Genomic DNA, 13276 nt, shown 5'->3' with positions numbered 1-13276 from the left:
GTTTGGACTTCTGTAGCTAAAGTTATAGCCGTTTGAGTGCGAAGAGGTCAGGCTGGACAGCTTAGCAATTTCTCCAACTTCTTGTATTCCTTCCATTTTTGCATGCTTCCTTTCCATCCTCCAAGCCATTCCTGCCCTGTAATCTCTGAAAACACTTAACACACATATCAAGGCATCTAACGGTAATAAGAGAAGATTAAATATATCAAAATTAAGACCAAAGAAGCATGTTTTCAATCATAGCACAAAATCAGGAAGGAAAACGTAAACTCATGCAAATAGTATGAATAAGCGGGTAAAGAGTTGATAAAAACCACTCAATTGAGCACAAGATAAACCATAAAATAGTGGTTTATCAACCTCCCCACACTTAAACATTAGCATGTCCTCATGCTAAGCTCAAGAGAAGCTATAAAGATGAAGAGGAATGATATAATGTATGAAATGCAACCTATGAATGTAACTACATGCAAAAATGTTTCTACCTACTTGGTTAAAAATAAATAAATCTTTCAAGACAAAAATAATTCAAATTCCACTAATTCAAATCGTACAATAAAAAGCAAGTCAACTTGTAAGAAGAGAGCTCATGAAAGCAGGGAACACAGAATCAAGCATTGAACCCTCACTGGTAGTGTATATCACTCTAACTCTCAAGTGTCTAGGGTCAATCACTCTATTCTTTCCTAGTCATGCTTTCTAAACCTTGTTCTTCATCTAACCAATCAACAAATATTTAGCATACCAATGCAAATATCATGAGGTCTTTTCAGGGTTGTAATGGGGCTGAGGTAAAGGTAAGGGTATATATAAGGCTAAGTGAGCTAGTAAAGTGAATCTTCAATTAACCTAAGCTCTCACCTAATATACATATACTCTATATACTTTTAAATTCATGCCTAGCTACCCATAATTCCCACTTTTGTATAATTCTCATACTCATGTACCAAATTTTTGATATTTCTTTACTTTTGTCACATGTGCATTGATATTTTCATTAACTTAGCATTGGGTAATTTTGTCCTTTTTATTTATTTATTTATATATATATATATAATTTTTTTTTCTTTTTCTCTTTTTCTTTTTTTTTTTTTTAGAGAAATAAACATAACTTATCAATGCACATGGATTTTCTATTATTTTTCTATTTTGGTTTTTCATGAGTAGGTTCCCAAATTCCCAATATTCAAATAAATTAGAAACATGGTACATTCCCTTATTAACCCATGTTCCCACAGTTTCCCCACACTTAATTGTTACACAATCCCTATCGTAAGCTAACCAAAGATTCAATTGGGATATTTAATTGTTTTTCTGCTTTAAGGCTGATGTGGTAAAATACAGAACAAATGGGGATTAAAAAGGCTCAAAGTGGCTGATAAGGGTGATTTAAAGGGTAGACTTATTTGGGATAAGTGAGCTAAAATCAAACAATGGCCTCAATCATGTGCAAGCATGTAAATATACTAAATAATGGACATATAGATTGGGATAAAATATAGATTACAATCATAGAGAAGGAAACACACAGGAATAAAATATTTATGGTTAAATAATGTAACCATATAAATAAGCTCAAAATCTCACAGGTTGTGTGTTCTTTGGCTCAAAAACCATGTTCCAAATACAACTTCAAACAAGTTTTATCACAAAAAATTTTAATAATTGATTTAAATTAGTGAAAATTTTCAAAAATGGGATTTTAAAAAGAAACTTATTATTTTAACCAAGCAGTGGCTAAATGCATAAAATCAAATAAACATGCAATTAAATATGCAAATGCAATAATGAAAAGAAAATAAAACAATGGTGTTGAGATAGAAGAGTGACTAACCCATGGAGATCGGTATCGACCTCCCCACACTTAAAGATTGCACCGTCCTCGGTGCATGCTAAGATATACAAGTGGACGGGCTGCTCCAACTGATGCCTTTCTCTATAGATTGTGCAGATTGACTTGCTGTGTCTCCCCATGTAAACATCTTCCAGTTTCCTTCCGGGTGGCCATCCTGAAAGAAAAAGGGAAGAAAAGTTACCCAAAAATAAAGATAAAAAATAAATGAAGTATGGGTGGGTTAATGCCAAAATGATAAGGGTCTCAGTTACATGGAAGCTTCAACATGTAAGTGAGAAAACAAAAGAAGCCATGGCATACCAGTGGTGCAAGATTTGAAACATAGGGGAGGAGAGTGTAGGTAATGAAAGACAGTATAAGCTCATGTCAATGCAAAAAGGAATACAAATATCATAAAAGAATAGCATTGATTTAATATTACCCAACAGTGTAAACAAGTCACTAAGCACCAAATAATACCAGAAAAGTTGCAACAGTTAAATAAAAAAATCAACACCAAAGGAAAAATAATAAATGTAGAAAAGAAAAGAAAAATATGCACTAAATTAAAATGCAATGAATGAAAGTATGCAAATAAATTAAATAAAATAAAATAAAAGAGAAGAAGAATGAGAATGGAAAGAAATAAAGTAAGAGAGAAAGAAGAAAGAAGAAAAGATAGAAGAAATTAGGATTGATGGAGAAAAGATAAGATATTTGGCAAATTAGGATAAGCTGTGGGGTGCAATCGACGTGGTCACATGGGGCACGCGGTCGCGCGGATTGCGCTTAAACTGATTGACGCGGTCGCGTCGGTCACGCGGTCGCGTCAGTCATGCGGTCGCGTCGGTCACGCGGTCACGTGACACAGTTTATACTACTGGCGCGAGGGCAGCCTCGCGCCCGCACAACTCTCTGTTCAAAATCATATTAGTGCCAAATTTTAAGTGACGCGATCGCATGGGGCATGCGATCGCGTGAGTGGGCTTTAAAGGAATATGACGCGGTCACGTGGGTCACGCGGTCGCGTGAGATGGACTGCGCGTCCAGCGCCAGTCTAGCACCACTCTAGCACAACTTTCAGCTGTGCACCATTATTACGTCGAAATCCTGGTCACGCGGCCGCGTGGGGCACGCAGTCGCGTGGGAGGCCATTATTCCCATATGACGCGGTCGCGTGGGACGATTTGTGCCATTGGCACGCCTCCAGCCACGCTCTCGCGTGACTTTCTGTTCGTTTTCTTTTCTTCCCATTGCACTGGTGACGCGGACGCGTCAGCGACGCTGCCGCGTCGCATGCGTGCTTCCCTTTTTTTTATATGCAGTATGCAGAATGCAATGATTAATATGAATGCGATGCAAAGTTCCAGGTTCAATATTATAAAATTCAAAAACAAACAAAACTAAATAAAATTAAAATTGCAAAAGGAACGATCATACCATGGTGGGTTGTCTCCCACCTAGCACTTTTAGTTAAAGTCCTTAAGTTGGACATTGGAAGAGCTTCCTGTTATGGTGGCTTGTGTTTAAATTCATCCAGAAATCTCCACCAATGCTTGGAATGCCAATAGCCTTCGGGGTCCCAAACTAGGCATGTAAAGCTTCTGAGCAGCTTCAAACAGATTTTCAGGCTCCTGGGGTGACGAATGTCAAAATAGATTCTAGGATCCCAAGCCTTGTTTTTAAATCCGCCTCCGTCTTGATCTCCATGTTTCCATCCGGGCGGTTTAAAAAGTAAATTCTCACCATGGTAACCAAACGTTTTCCGAGATCCATTCGATTGATTTTGATGCCAATCTGTGCACTTCGAGTTGAAGCGTGGAACCTTATTGAACCTTGTGTACCAGCTCTGAGCACGAGCCATTTCCCTCTTACTCTTAAAGCCACATAGAGCTCTAAGCTGGCCATTTGTTTCAATTAAACCATATTCAAGTGAATAAGTAAAGTTAAAAGTTAAGGATTGTACCCACTTGAAGCTTGTATTAGGTGGTAATGGCCTTGGGATAAGTGTTTCCAGTGGTTCTGTAAGTTCTACTCCCAGGTAATCTTCTGAGAATTCCTCCACTTCTTTGCAAGGATCTTCAAATGCATCATCTCCCTGGTCAAAGTCTTCTATGTCTTCCTCATCATTTGAGTCAAAGATTGGAGGTTGAGAGAAATCTACCTCTGCATCATCCTCGTATTCATTTGGGGAAGATTCGTCGATCTCAGAGAACTCACTTGCAGATGCAAGTTCATTACTAAGAGAACTTGACTTGTGACTATCATCATCAAGAGAATTTGCTTCTTGGATTATTCCGTCTGATTCTTCATAAATGACTTGCCTTGGGGATTGTGCGCTATCCTCCTTAGCATTAACTGTAACGTCCTTGACGGAGTTCTCCTCAACTCTGGATTCCCATGGAGGTTCAGCGTCTCCTATATCTTCAACCAACTCTTCTTCTTGTACAATGACAGCTTCTTCTACTTGTTCTAGTACGAATTCATGCTCTGTCTTGTCCACTGGAGTTTCTAGTGTCTCCTTCATGCTACGCTCTTCATTAGATTGTCCACATGGGGCTGTGGTTGATCCTTGAATGTTCGCGCATCTAGAAGCTAATTGAATTACTGCTTACTCCAGTTGTCGAATGGTTGTTTGAAGTTTATTTACTGTTGCCTTGAGGCGAACCTCTGATTCTCGGGGTGATGGACTTGGACATGAAACATAGGGAAGTGGTGGTGCTTGGGGGTGATTGGATTGGAACTGGGGTAGGAAAGGATCATACGGTGGCGAATGGTGAAGAGAAGCTTGTGAGTGTGGTGGTTCGAGGTTATGTTAAGAGGATGGTCTATAGGCACGGGATGGGGCTTGTTGGTAGTTACAAGAAAATTAAAAAGGGAAAACAGAAATAAATAAACAAGTAAAGGAAAAATATGTACAATAACCAATAATAAGGCACACGTTAGCAGTTTCCCGGCAACGGTGCCATTTTGACGAGAGAACTTTTGCGTGGTCTAGAAATTTGCAGATAAATCCTCGTTGCAAGTATAGTTTCTAAACCAACAAAAGTCCTTTCATACAAACGTTTGGGTTGTCACAAGTAACAAACCCCTAAATAAATTGTTAACCGAAGTATTTAAACCTCGGGTCGTCTTCTCAAGAAACTGCAGGGAAGTATGTTCTTATTATTGGTTATGAAAATTGTAGATTTGGGGTTTCAAGAATGAGGAACAAATAACTTAATGGCGAGTAAATTAAATGGCAATTAAAATAAATGAATAACTGTAAAACAAACTTTTGGCAAGATATGAGAAATTGGAAGTCCATACTTAGTTATTCTTATCAATAATAATGAAAGTTGAATCTTAATTCCACTTATTCAACCTTTACTAAAGCAAAGGAAAGTCAAGGGACTAATTAGTTTGATCTTCGAATCCTATTTATTTCCTAAGAAAAGGTTGGGATTATTGAAGTTCAGTTTAACTAGCAAAGATAACAGTTGTCGATTATGTTGAGATAAGGTAACTTCTGAGTTACTGATTTCTTAACCAAAACCAAAAGGGGAAAAAGTAAATTTGTTGGAATAAAAATGCCTTCAGATGTAAAGCAACAATAACATAAATTAAAGAAAGCAATCATAAATTGAAATACCTCAAATAACATTAATAAGGGAAATTATAATCTAACATGAAGAGTTCATAAACTAAATTAGAAGAATAAATAAAAATAAAGAACCTGGGATTGAGAGTTACTCCTAAACCTAAGAGAAGTCCTAAATCCTACGAGAGAGAGAGGAGAGAACTTCTCTCAAAACTATATCTAAATCATGGAAAAGTAACTAAATTGGCGAGCTCTCTTTTAATGGATGCATTCCCCCACTTTATAGCCTCTAATCTGTGTGTTCTGGGCTGAAAACTGGGTCAAAAGCAGCCCAGAAATTGCTTCCTGCGATTTCTGTTACGTTCAGATCGCGGGCAAGTGACGCGGAGGCGTCGTCCACGTGGCCGCGTGGATTGCTTTCCTGCCAGGTCACGCGTCCGCGTGATCCACGCGTTCGCGTTGCCTGGTGTTAGGGCAGCTATGGCAAATTATATATCAAATCGAATCCCCGGACGTTAGCTTTCCAACGCAACTGAAACCGCGTCGTTTGGACCTCTGTAGCTAAAGTTATAGCCGTTTGAGTGCGAAGAGGTCAGGCTGGACAGCTTAGCAATTTCTCCAACTTCTTGTATTCCTTCTACTTTTGCATGCTTCCTTTCCATCCTCCAAGTCATTCCTGCCCTGTAATCTCTGAAAACACTTAACACACATATCAAGGCATCTAATGGTAATAAGAGAAGATTAAATATATCAAAATTAAGACCAAAGAAGCATGTTTTCAATCATAGCACAAAATCAGGAAGGAAAACGTAAACTCATGCAAATAGTATGAATAAGCGGGTAAAGAGTTGATAAAAACCACTCAATTGAGCACAAGATAAACCATAAAATAGTGGTTTATCATTCCTTCTTTCTTTTTCTTCTTTCTTTCTTCTCTTCTCCAGTGAAGCTCTACCGTCGTGAGCCTCGCAGTGGCTAACACAAGTGCCAATGTTACTTATCTTTTTCTTTTTCATCCTTCAACTTTTCAATTTTCTTGATTTAATCTTCTTTGTTATGTTTAGTTGCTTGCTTAATTTTTGTTTTTCCTTATTTGAATTTAGTCATCTAGCTTATGTTTTGCTTAATGGTTTGTTTGTTAATAATTACAAGTGTTCAATTTTTTAGTTATGGGTTGTTGATGCTTGAATTTTTGCTTGAGTTGATGAACATGTGCACTGCACTCCATGTGTTTGACATATTGTCTGAACAAATCTTGAGTTTGATTCATATGTTGTCATGACCATATGTGTTAAACTATATCCTTGTTTGGCATTCTAATTAAGAATTGTGCATTTTTTAATGATTATGATGTTATTTTGGATTGGAATTTCAATAATGTACTTGTTTAAATGCTTTGAGTTGCTAGCACCAATTTGAGATGAAAAGTGACATTTGACTTCTTTTTGGTGGAATTTTTAACAAGTGCATATTGAATTTAGTGAATTGAATTCAATTTCTTGTTCATCATGGGTTTTAAATCAATATAATCACATAACGGGGTATTTGTTCCTTGTTGATGCTTTGCATTTGTTTGAGTTGACTTGACTTGATTTTTATCAAGACTTGTCACTTTTTGTAACAAGCACCTTCTACATGTGATTATTACATTATTCCTAAGGATGAATAAGTAGGGTCTCTTTATCATTGAATTGGTTATTATTTATTGTACTATTTTATCAATCTTGTGCTTTCACTTGCACAATTTCACTATCTAATATTTCCTAACTTCAATTCGCTTTTGATATAATTGCCTAAGTTTGTTGTGTTTAATTGATGCTTATTCATTTCTTGCAACTTAGGCAATTTAATTGAGGAACTCATACCTCCTTTTTCATTGTGTGGAAGCCTTTTGAAACGGCTGTTGTGTGTGTTCCAACTGCACGCATAATTGGAATACACACATGGCTAATCCATTTTCATCATATCACACCACTATGCAAACTTCCTCAATTAGATGCTTATTTACATAATCCTTTACCTTTTTGTGCTACTTGCTCTATGATTTCTAATTATACTTTATTCATTCTTTTTGAGGATGAGATGTGAAGGCAAGGAGCCAGGAGAGGAGAAGGACACCATAGACGAAGATGTCGAGAATGCATTGGACTTGGCAAATTCCACACAACCTAAGCCCCGCATCCACCAACCGAAGGTGGAGCTCTTGAGAGACATTCTCCCCGGATCGTATTCATGCACGGAGGACCATGCGACGCTTAAGTGTGGGGGAGGATTCGTCATTTTGGGTTGTAAATTCTCTTTTCCGAATACCTTGCACTTTATTTTTTTTCTTTTTACTATATTTCTTGTAGATATTTGGAGTATTTTTTATTGTTGCATTGCACTTTCTTCTAGTATATATATATACATCTTAGCTCATCCATAGTTATTGCATTTTACATTTTTGCATGGTATATATTTCATAGATAGAAGTTGTGATTGGATGTTGTGAATAGTATAGCATCTAGCTTAATTTTGTCCTAATTGTTCACGTTAGTTTTTGGTTGTTGAAAATTAGAAAGAGAACTAGAAAAATTTTAAAAATTGCATCCATCACATCATATATACATATAGGAAATAATTTTGGTGAAAAAAAACAAAGATTTCCAAGAATTTTATTTTTAGGGCGTTCTATTGAATTGATTTAGAAAATTGCTTTTAAAACTTGCTTGAATGATTTTTATGAAACATAGAAGAGGAAAGAACAAATACTTTGTGAGTCTTTGAGCCTATACTGAGTGGTTACAATTTATAACCACAATTTTGTTCATAGTGTGCTTTTATCTCTTCTATGATTGTAATCTTGGTTTTGCTTGATTCTTTATTTCTGATGATTGATGTTTGAATGCATTGAACATGATTGAGGCCATCTTTGAATTAAAATCACTCACTCATATAGCCTTACCCTTACATCTACCATTGTTAACCCCTTTTGAGCCTTACTTACCCCATTGTTTTTAAGATCACCACATCACAACCTTAAGCGAAAAACCATAATTTACCTTGGATTGTATCCTTGATTGGTTTAGGTTTAGAAGTGTGTTACATTTAAGTGTGGGGGAATCTTTGGGAGGAACTTTGGTAGAAAAGAAAAAAAAATATTTTGGGTATGCGTTGAAAGAAAAATTTTGAAAATAGGTGCACATTCATGTATCAATTTTCTTTAACCATATGCATTTGTCATAGAAAAAGAAAAAGAAAAAGAAAAAAATGAATGAAATGAGAAAAAATAAGATCGGACAAAAGTTATTCCAAAAAAAAAAAGAAAAAAAAATGAATAAGGAATGCATATGTGGATTTGGATGAAAAAGATGCATGAATGTGTATAAAAAAAGGGAATGGAAAGTTAATTAGGTTGCATATTTTGTTATTTGGTTAATATAGGTTAAGTTGGATACTTAAGCTAATCAAGGATTCAATTTAGTCCACTTAGCCATATCTATCCCACCTTAACTCTAGTCCCATTACAACCCTATGAAGTCCTCGTGATAATTGTATTCATGCATCACATGGTTGTTGATTGTTAGATGAAAAGTAAATCCTTGAAAGCATGATTAGAGGAGACTTGAGTGATTAAACCCTAAATACCGAGTGATGAGAGTGTATACACTCCTAGTGAGGGTTCAATTACTCAATTCTATATTTTCACACCTCTCTTATCGTGCATTCTTGCAAGTTGCTTCATTTTGAAACTTGAATCGATTCTTTAGATTTTGATTGCACTGGATTATTTCTTTGCTTAGCCCCATATGTCTATATTCTTGCTTGGAAATTTGTTTGTTTGTTTTCACTAAAACCATAGGACACTATAGCATAGATAGATATATATAATATATAGTATATGTGCATGCATAAAAATAGTTGCATTCAATAAGTTGTTTACCCTTTGATCCTTCTCCTTGTTTGGTTTAGCATGAGGACATGCTATTGTTTAAGTGTGGGAGAATTGATGAGTCCATATTTGACAATATATTTTAACTTAATTTGAATGGATTTTATCACATAAACCACACTTATTCACTTAAATGGCATATTTTTGTGTTTGATCCCTAAATTGATCCTAAATGTGAAAACATGCGTTTTTGTGCTTAAATTAGTCATTTTAATCCCACTTTTATGCCGTTCGATGCCATGACATATTTGTTGAGTGATTTTAGGTCCTAGAGGCATGAATGGCTTGTTAAAAGTGGAAGAGAAGCATGCAATTGAGAGAAAACATGAAGAAAACAAAGGAGAAAAGCATTTCAGAGTGTGCCCACGCACACTTCCTGTGCCCACGCACAAGGGTCAAAATCAGCACCTGTGCCCGCGCACAACTCTGTGCCCACGCATAAGTACAGAAATCAGCAAGTGTGCCTATGCACAACCCTGTGCGTACGCACAGGAGGAAAATCAGCATGTGTGCGTACACACACCTGTGTGTACGCACAAGTCCCTGCGCGTGACTTCATTAAAAATTCACGTGGCTCGCGATTTTAGGGCTCTTTTGGCCCAATTTTGGAAGGCTGAAGCTGGTTTTGAAGTGCTATATCAAGGAAAATTGAAGCCATATGAAGGCATTAAGACTTAGACATAATTTTTCATAGTTTTACATAGTAGGAGTAGGAGTAGTGTAGATTAGGGAGAGCTCTCTTAGGATTTTTAATTAGGGTTCATTGTAGCATTTTATAACAAGCTTTGATTTCGGATTTTGCTCATCTTTTGTAAGTTCTCTTAATTTCCTCTTTAATTTCACCAAGGTTCTGAAAACCGGACCGGACCGGCTGGTTCGACCGGTTTAACTGCAAACCGGCGCTACAAACGGTCCAGTCCTCATATAAAAACCGTCCAAACAAAAATCGTTTAAGAACCGGCGAACTGGTCAAAAACCGGCCGGTTAGATCGAACAGGTGACCGCCCCAGTAACCCTCAAATCTCCATCGTCGCCTTCGCCTGGTTCCTGCCCAGTAGCCCTCCATCTCCATCCTCTGCTCATCTTCTCAACACCAGCACCGCAGCACGCAGTCAACACCGGTAGCCCTCCATCTCCATCGCGCGGTCCTCAACAGTCAACACTCAGCACCGGTAGCCCTCCATCAACCCCAGGTCAGTGACTCGTCCTCTGCTCATCTTGTTTGTTCTTCGCCTCTGCTCATGTTCTTCCATCAACCCCGGTAGAAACCTTGCATGAAATTGATACTCTGTGAAGTGTGAACTTCCTCTGTGAAGTGTGAACTGTGGCTGTGGCTGATTAATTTAATCTCTCTGGACTGTGAACTGTGGCTGTGAATTGTGGCTGTGGCTGTGAATTTGATACTATGTGCAGTATGAACTTCCTCAGTAGAAAGTAGAAACCTTGCATGAAATTTATAATATGAAAATTAACTTCCTGTTTGTTGCACAATTTCATTTTGTTTGTCAATTTGTGTTTGATCCTTGGCTCAATTTCTGTTTGCTGCTGAGCATAGGAAATTAATAATCTGAAAATTAAGCAGCCTGGTCTTCTATATTGCAGCTCAATTCCTGTTTGTTGCACAATTTCATTTTGTTTGTCAATTTGTGTTTGATCCTTGGCTCAATTTCTGTTTGCTGCTGAGCATAGGAAATTAATAATCTGAAAATTAAGCAGCCTGGTCTTCTATTTTGCTTCATCTGTGAACTGTTCAATTTCTATGAATTTGCTCTGTGAACTCTTCAATTGCTGGAACTTCATCTGTGAACTATTCAATTTCTGTGTATGTTCATTGTGATGTGTTGTGTTGTGGGTTTGTGGCTGTTTTTACTTTTTAATTTCATATATGTTTTATTAATTTCAGTTATGGAAGATAGTATTAATCAAGAAGCAACTGCTGATAACAATGCTTTTGTGAATAATAACATGCCTGCCAATACTCCACTTCCGAATGATGCTGCTAATCCTAATTCCCGTAGTGCTAATGATAGTCAGTCACAAGGTTCTTCTAACCTTAGGGGAAAAACAGATTTAGCTTGGAAAAACAGATTGAGTTTGGATTTTGATAAGATATGTATTTGGTTGATGATATTTTATGTAGTGTTTTAAATTTCGAAGATATTTTAAGATTTATATCAGACTATAATTATATTTTAGGATGTGTATTTATAATTTATATATTATTCTATTCTAAAACGGTTTTTTCGGTTGAACCGGTTGGACCAATAAACCAGTAAACCAGTGACTAGAGCGGTTTGATGACCGGTCCGGTTTTCTGAACCTTGAATTTCACTACTTTTGCTTTTATGTTCTTATGGTTCAAGTTACTTTGTTTATATATGCAATTTTGGTATCTTGAAGTTTTGATTGATGAATTTAATATTTTATGCCTTATATATGCTTGATTGCTTGTTTATAGATGGTCTTGTGAATATTTTGGGGTTATAGATTTTATTTTTCTTTGCAATTTTCTATGTTTTGGTTTTATACCCACAAGGTGTTTGTGAAAATGCCAATTATGAGTTTTGAGTAGATTTTCACACTTTGGCTTGGGATTTAAGTTCCTAGGATACTAGAGTCATAATGTCCGACATTTAGTGGTAATTCTTGGGTAGTTAGTTGACTCTTGTTTCCATTGACGCTAGCTTTTTACCAACTAGTTTGGTAAGTTAGCTAGGACTTATGGATTAAGGTCAATTATGCTTGCTTGACCTACTCCTCAAAATGTTAGGGGTTAACTAGGCGAGATTGACTCATTATAATTGTCATAGTTGTGGTTATGACGATGATAGGATTCCTTGGATTCTCATTCCCAAGTCAAGGCTTTTTATGCGTAGCATTTTCACTAGTTTTGATCTTGTTTTCTCTCTACTTGCATTAATTCCCAATCATTTCTTAGTTCTTTGATTTCTTAGTTCTTTTAATCTTTTGTTCTTTGATTACAAAACCCATTTGCCCTCACAACCGAAAGCGTAACACTTCGATTGCATCCTAGGGAGAACGACCCGAGGTTGAAAGACTCTCGGTTTATATGTTTTGAATTGGAAAAATCAAACTTTGATTGAGAGGATTGTTTGTTGGTTTAGACTATGCTTACAACGAACCTATATTTTGTGAAATTCTAAATCGACAATAGTTCTCTCATCACGCGCGTGTATTTACGCTCGAGTGTGGTGCGCGTGGCTTTTGTTGGACTTGGCCTAACTTGTAGAATTTGTAAGCCAAAAAAGTTTGTATGCGTAGGAGGACTGTAATAAAAGAGGTGAGAGTTGAACATACAACCTTCCTCATGTAATGACTTACAATAAGTGAACAACTACTAAACTAGTTAGTTAATTTAATAATTTAAAGCATTTGTATATTTATAAAATTAACATAAAATAAAAATAAAACAAAAATAAAAATCATATATCATTGATCATTTAAAATTTTATAGATACTTTGAAAAAATTTGATATTTCTGCAGGCAGAGTAAGGTAGGATAGGATTTAAAATTTTAAAGTGCAAGTAGGAGTAAGGTTGATAGATTCTTAACTCGCAGGTAGGATAGAGTAGAGTAGGGTAGAGTTTTAATGAAATTTTCAACCTGCTGGATAGGGTTAAGATATAGTCAAAATCCTACCCTAATCTACCCATTGCCAATTTTAAAGAATAGAAGTGTTGTTGGAAGGTGGAAAACTTTAAAAGTGAATGAGTAAAAAAAAAAATAGATCAAATAGATATTTTGAATATTTTATGTTTTAAGTAAAATTTTAATAAGATAGAATTTTTAATTAGACCTAATTAGATAAGAATTAATTTTAAGAAAAAATAGTTGAATTGAATTGAATTCTATTTAAATTAATTTTTTTTAAACGCTGAAATTTAATTTAATTTTAGTGGAAATTGAATT

Source organism: Arachis ipaensis, chromosome B07, assembly GCF_000816755.2.
Source record: "Arachis ipaensis cultivar K30076 chromosome B07, Araip1.1, whole genome shotgun sequence".
Lineage (NCBI taxonomy): Eukaryota > Viridiplantae > Streptophyta > Magnoliopsida > Fabales > Fabaceae > Arachis > Arachis ipaensis.
Note: the sequence above shows the minus strand (reverse complement) of the source record.